General features: G+C 47.1%; 1 protein-coding gene across 1 annotated transcript in view; it reads right to left on the minus strand.

Moving 5' to 3' along the window:
* The window catches only part of RASAL3 (RAS protein activator like 3), a 67,501-nt gene extending 62,844 nt beyond the window's left edge, over positions 1-4,657 (minus strand). Inside the window, exon 1 of the mRNA XM_042447729.1 lies at positions 4,536-4,657. The gene's annotated coding sequence lies outside the window, so the exon portion shown is untranslated. The remainder of the gene's footprint in view (positions 1-4,535) is intronic.
* Positions 4,658-4,920: the final 263 nt, after the last annotated feature.

Raw genomic sequence — 4,920 nt, forward strand, 5'->3', positions numbered from 1 at the left:
ATTATTATTATTATTATTATTATTATTATTATTATTATTATTATTATTATGGGAGCTGGAGTTTGTTGTGGGGTCCTTGGCTCGAGGCTGTGGAATTCTGGGAGTTGGAATTTGCTGAGGGGTCTTTGGCTCAAAGCTATAGAATTCTGGGAGTTGGAGCCTCCGCCATAGCCTCCGGTGGCCCGCTCCTTTGCTCCCATCTCTCCCTCCAGCCTCCTGTTTCATTCCCTTCATCCCTGTCATCTACATCTAAATGTACCCTTCCGAGCACTGGAAGCAAATGGGGCAAAATTGCAGCACAGCATCATGGGAAATGTGGGACCTTGGAGGTTTGGGGGAGTGTACCAGGACGGAAGCAAAGTTGCATTCCACACCAGACCAATTCAGAGTGAAATCAAAGTGAGCTTGGAAGCAACTTCTATGAATTCATCAAAATGAGGAGTCACTTTGGATTCACTGCGGAAGCGCTACACAACAGGTCCCCATAGAAAGCAATCACGCGTGATAATACATTATGTTATCATGTGAATTCGCATCACTTGGACCTGCAGTTGCGTCGGATCAGAGCTGCAAAAAAACCTGTGTGATAAAGTCCGTAGAAAAACACACACCACTAAGGCTCCTGTGTCTTAACAGCAGAAAGAGAAAATATATAGACAACTCGAATTGTATCCTGTGCTTCTACTCACATACCCAGGCATTTCCTGTGATTAAATAATTTGCACTGTACAGCTGCTGATTTTTGTAACATGCACACCCGACGCTGCAGAGCCAAGGAGTGGAGCCCTCCTGGCTCTTCATCAAGCGCTCTTCTTTGAAACCTCATGGACCATGGCCAGGCTCCAAAAATCCCTGGGTGAGGCACAGTGAGCCTTGCTCCTAGATCTGCCCTGAGACTCACAAAACCTGTCTTACTGCCTCTCTTTGCACCTGGCGAATCCTTGTGGAGTGGCATTTTCTGCAAAGGGATGGCTCAAGTGTTATTCTCCATGATGAGGAGAGTCTGGGTATCCAGACAAGTGTTATTTCCTCCCCTGACTTCCTCGCTGCTGGCAGACGTGTATGTTTCTGTTGTTCATTCCCACTTGTTATTAAATCGGTTTAAATTGGTTTGTGATTCGCATTGAAAACGGATCATTAATTCAATTGACACCGATGCATAGTTCCCACTATATATTTGAATTATGCCCTTATTCCATGTCGTTCTTACTAGTGGGAATGAGCCCATGCTTCAAAATGGAGGATGCTTTTGGACAGAAAACTGAAAGGGAGGACTGTGTCCTGGAAAGGGAGGACCTCTGGTCACCCAGTTTGCAAGCCACTAAGACCCTGAGTGCAAATGGGACTCCTTGCCATCCTCACACCACTCCAGAGGGCCCTTCTCCCTGCCGCGGACTCCACATCTGAGGCTACCACAGTCAGCCTTACCCACTCCCCCTCGGGTGTGCTGGAGGGAAACTCCAGAGGCCATATGGCAGGATGGGGAAAGGACTGAGGCACCTCCCTCGCAAGGGGCAGCACTCCAACATGCCCCCTCCATTCTTGGGTGGTGAACGGTGGTGCGTCACATCCAAGGCTTTGAACACCTGAAGCCTTTCCCTTTCTTAAATTTGAAAGCTCTTTTTCCCTGCCACTTCTCCCCCCAACACCATATGCTCTAACTCTAAATGGTGCCGCTCCAAGCCACAGAAGTGATGCCCTGTGCTCAAGCCTGTGTGAGCAAAGAGTTAGAGCACATGGTGATGGGGAAGAAGTGGTGGCAAAAAGGACCTTTCAAATTTGGGACCCCGCTCAAGCTTTGTGAGTTTTGCTGGAACTTAGCGAAGAACTTCCCAATTGCCACTACTAGTGAAAGATGCCAGTAAGGGAGTGAACTCACAAGGGCAGGCAAAGAGCAGGAGACACAATCACACAAATTGATCAGCAAGGAAGCATGGTGGTTTTCTAGGGACCCTGAAAAGAGGTTTAATGTAATCCTCATCCCCACCATGGTTCTAAAGACCACCGGCTCTCCTTGTCTTTCTTGCAGACCAATACTTTGATTGAAGGCCCCCAGCTGCCCCCCTTTTCCCTCACTGCCCTTCTACTGCCCCTGTTCTACCTCACCACTCCCTGGATTTGTTGCTGGTTGTTCCCTGGTCATTCCTGGGATAAGTCCTCTTTAATCACGATGTCTTATGAAAATCTCACCGTGATTGTGCAACTTTTCCAGAATATTGACTCTTTAAACCCCTGATTTTCCCCATATGATAAAGTCTGTAGAGTTGGAAGAAACCACAAGGGCCATCCAGTCCAACTCCGGCCATGCAGGGGTCAGTCCTTTTAAACAGAAAGTGTTCCTTCTGCAGATTCTTGGATTCTTCTGTGAAGTCTAGGTTCAGAATCATCTGCTTCACAAAGCTACCTTCCAGATGTCTCCTTGAGATCACCTGAGTTCACTTCCTTACTGGCGTGCACTAAACAAAGTAACTGTTATATGGATTTGTAATTGACTGACCGGTCAAACCCAAAGGGTGCTAAACAATAGCTTCTTTTCATCCTGGAGACAAGTGACCAGTGGGGTCCCACAGGGTTTGGTCCTGGGCCCAGTGCTATTCAACATCTTTATCAATGACTTGGATGACAGAACTGGGGTCATACTTATCAAATTTGCAGATGACACCAAATTATGAGGAGTAACTAATACCCCAGAGAACAGGATCAAAATTCAAAATGACCAGAATAGACTAAAAAGCTGGGCCAAAGCTAACAAAATGAAATTCAACACGGAGAAATGTAAATACTGCACTTAGGGCAGAAAAATGAAATGCATAGATATAGGATACGCGACACCTGGTGGAAAAAAACTACATGTGAAAGAGATCTAGGAGTCCAAGTGAACCACAAGTTGAACATGAGAACAGTGTGATGCAGCAGCTAAAAAGGCTAATGCAATTTTAGGCTGCATCAATAAAAGTATAGTGTCTAGATCAAGGGAAGTAATAGTACCACTGTATTCTGCTTTGTTCAGGCCCCAGCTGGAATACTGTGTCCATTTCTGGGCACCAAAATTCAAAAAGGATGTGGAGAAACTGGAGAATTTCCAAAGTAAGCTCACTAAAATAGTCTCCTTCCTTGGATGTCTTTAAATAAAGGCTGGATGGCCACCTGTCGGGGATGCTTTGATTGAGAGTTCCTGCATGGCAGGGGGTTGGACTGGAATGCCCTTCCAACTCTAAGGCAGTTTACAAACCGCCATTAGGGACGTCCTGAGGATGTCCCAGTTTGAAAAAGGGACATCTCTTCTAGACGCCCCTTACCCTATCACAGACTCAGTCCGTACAAAATGGCGGCGCCCTGTTCATACGGGCACCGCCATTTTGACGTAGCGGATGCTCTGCGTCTGCACGTGGTGCACCAGAAGTGATGCTGCGAGTGCGCCCTTTGGCACTCACGGTGCCTCTTCCAGGGCCTGAGAAGGAGTGCGATTTCCATGCTCCTTTTCTGCAGCGTCTGGGAGCCGCACCACTTAAAGGCTGCGGTTCCCGGACGCTGCAAGCGGAGGCAGAGCCAGACCGCTGCTTCTCAGCGGTCTGTAACGCGCCTAAGATTCTGATTCTATGAGTCATTCATGGAGATTATTTCAGACAAGACGGGATAGGATAACTCACTTGTTTCGAACACCTGCATGTGTGTCAGTTACTGAGTTATAGTTGTGTGCCGTCATTTCCAATTTATGGCAACCCTAAAGCAACCCTATCAGTTTCTATGGTTGCATAGGAATTTAAACTGTGGTCTCCAGAGTTGTAGTCCAGTATTCAAACCACTACACCACACTGGCTCTCTCATTGACTGAGACTAGATGCTGTCTCCTTGGAAGCCAAGATGATTAAACTGAGGCTGTCAAACTTTGGCCACATCATGAGAAGGCACAAGCCTCATTAGAGACAGCAATAATGCTAGGAAAGGTGGAGGGTAGTATAAAGAGAAAAAGACCACAGGCCAGATGAATGGAATCAATCAGAGAGGGCATGGACATGAATTTGCAGAACCCAAGCAGAGCAGTGGAGGAAAGGGATCTGTCTCATCCATAGCATTGCCATGAGTTGGGGTCAACACAACAACAAGAACAACAAGTTGAAATACTGAGTTGAGTCATCCTAGCCCTACCTGAGTCCACCTTTCCCTGGTGCTATTCCTCTTCTCACTGGACCTTTGGACTGCCAACCTTTTCTCCCAGTCTCCCATGTATCTGCCCAGTCAGTAGGCACATGTGCTGCCACTAAGGGATCCAGAAAGATCTCCTCCCAATTGTCTTTCTGCCTAAATGTTCTGAAGGCACCAGATCCCGTCTGATCTTGGAAGTTAATCAAGGTCAACTCTAGTCAGTTTTTGGATGGGGGACCACCAACAAACACCAGATGCTGTAGGCTATATATCCGAGGAAGGGCCTTGCCAAACCACTTCTGAAGATTTCTTGCCTAAGAAAACCCTATGAAATTCATGGGATTGCCATAAATCAACAGGTACACATGCACAATGGTCTCTGCTCTTACCTCTTCACTGCTCAGCCCACGAGGCTGCCTTCTCAAAAAACAGTTTCTCCCTCCACCATGACAGAGAGAAGCATCCACCTTGGCTTCCTGCTGTGCTTCTTCTCACTCAGTTCCTTGTCTTCCGCCACCTCTGTCTGAACGATTTCCTTCCCAGTGCTCAGCAAGGCCCCATGTGATATGCCACAAGATGATAATCTTACCTCACCCTGCCTGAAGAACATCAAAGCCGTCTCTTGCAGCGTGGGTGGCTCAAGCCATCCTGTGCGGATTGCAAGGTGCATGGTTGCTCTGTCTTCAGACACAGATTCAGGTTGTTTCGACTAAGCCACACTTCCCCATATAATCATAAATTACTTTTTGCAACTATGCCTCTGATTCCTATGTT

Source organism: Sceloporus undulatus, chromosome 2 (genome assembly GCF_019175285.1).
Source record: "Sceloporus undulatus isolate JIND9_A2432 ecotype Alabama chromosome 2, SceUnd_v1.1, whole genome shotgun sequence".
Taxonomy (NCBI): Eukaryota; Metazoa; Chordata; class Lepidosauria; order Squamata; family Phrynosomatidae; genus Sceloporus; species Sceloporus undulatus.